The sequence below is a fragment of the Vespula pensylvanica genome, chromosome 24 (genome assembly GCF_014466175.1).
Source record: "Vespula pensylvanica isolate Volc-1 chromosome 24, ASM1446617v1, whole genome shotgun sequence".
NCBI lineage: Eukaryota > Metazoa > Arthropoda > Insecta > Hymenoptera > Vespidae > Vespula > Vespula pensylvanica.
The window spans coordinates 2,141,463-2,143,678 of record NC_057708.1 but is presented as its reverse complement, the minus strand read 5'-3'; positions in this window follow the sequence as shown (position 1 = coordinate 2,143,678).

Sequence of the window (2,216 nt, the reverse complement as noted above, 5' to 3'; positions counted from 1 at the left end):
CTATCTCTCTCTCTCTCTCTCTCTCTCTGTCATTTCTTCCAGTCGGTCAGTTCGACCCTTCGAGCACTTAAACTACTCACTCTCCTGTCGTAGTCGCGCGCTCGCGCGAAACGTGCGCGCGAGCTTACGACGCACCATTATCTTATTTACGCCTCATTGTCTCAATGTATCATACCAATATCTCGCGGCCGCTCCTACCGAGCAACAACACGCTCTTGTATTGTGTGTCCACGTGAATCTCTCTCTCTTTCTCTCTTTCTCTTTTTCTCTTTTTCTCTTTTTCTCTCTTTCTATCTCTCTATCTCTTTCTCTTTTTCTCTTTCTATCTCTTTCTTCATCTCTTTCTTTCTCTTTCTATCTCATCTTCCACCCCCGCAACTTACCCACACACATGTCAACGACAAAGTCGAGTGTTATTCGCGTAAGCATTAACTAGTTACAAGCCGAGGAACCTAAACGAAATGACGGCTAAACACTTTTTCTCTCTAAACGGTCTATCGAGAGACAGAGAGAAAGATAGAGAGATAGAGCACTATCTTATTCGATCTTCCAACTCTTCAAACGAAAAATATTTCATTTTTCAAAATTGTCGATTTGTTTTCATTTTATTTCTTTCATTTTATACACACACACACACACACACATATATATATATCTTTTTTTTAACAAAGACAATCTTTTATCAATTACATTAAAAATGTATATTTGCAAACTTTTGAAAATTATTTCGACCGTGAGTTAAAGCAAGTATGTCTTCGTTTGATCGATTATAATGATTTAAAGAATTACGTGAAGGATCGATATACATATATATATATATATATATATATATATATATATATATATATATATAATCATCTTTAAACGTTTTTAAGAGAATACAAATCTCGATATTCGGAGTGATAAGTCGAAGCAATAGACAAATATAACAACGATTTGAAATAGTAGATTCGATTGCAATAGCAGTTGCAGTAGCAAGCAGTCAGTCAGTCAGTCAGTCAGTCAGTCAGTCTTTCAGTAACAGTTCATGTTGCATAGCATCACGTATGTAACTCGAAGGGGGACCAGTAAACACTCTTGCACTGACCAATTGCTCCAAGTACCAAAGAGTGTTCGTTCGCGGCCTATAACTTATGTTCGAGAGATTCATCTCTCTCTCTTTCTCTCTCTCTCCCTCTCTCTCTCTCTCTCTCTCTCTTTACGTTTCTCCTCTTCCTTCTTGTTCTCCTTAACTATTATTTCTAATCTCTCTATCACGACGATGCATTCTACGATTTAAGTCTTTCACGTCGGTACGGAACGAATTGTTAGACAATTTTGTTACAACTTTTAATGGACTCTCTGTTCCTTTTTCTATATATATATATATATATATATATATATATATATATATATATTTTTTCTTCTTGATTTCCTCAAAAGAATCCTCAAAGAACATGAATCGAAGAAAGATAGGATTAATCGAATTTTATGTCAAATTTTGATCGAAAGTTTTTCGTTACTCTCTTACCGGATCGATATCGGTTTGTCCCGAACGATCAGCTGTTTTTTTTTTTTTTTCTTTTTTTTATTTTATTAAAAACATTTTTCTAGCGGAAATGTTACTTGGGAATTGTTTTTCCTTTCTTTTTCTTTTTTTTTTTTTTTTTTTTTATCTAATTCCATCGAGAAAGACGATCATTGTAAGTGGAAGATAAATTTGTTCAGGAGGAATAGATAATTGTATGAAAAATATTTGAGCTTTTCTTTTCTTTTCTCTTTTCTTTTTTTTTTTTTCTTTCTGTTTTTTTTTTTTTTTTTTTTTTTTTCATTATCGAAACATTCGAACGAATTACAACGATTAATACGTATACGTGTATCGATGATAGAAATCACGGGTTTTGAAGTATAAGAAAAATTATTATCGTCTAGAAATTCGAATATATTCTTATTCATGATCGAAACGTTCGCGAAGGAAAGCGATCGTAATCGATCTAATAAGATCATTGAAATATTACAGAAAACAAGATCGTATTGCCGTGTCAAAAATTATCAAAAAACTTATCAAAAGATATCTATCCTATCCTATTGATCGAAGAAGGATATATATTCGTAAACATTTCAATCAGAACAATGAAACTTACGTGAAGCCGTGAACTTCGAAATGATTCGACTGGAGGATGAATTAAAAAAAAAAAAGAAAAAAAAAAAAGAAGAAGAAGAAGAAGAAGAAGAAG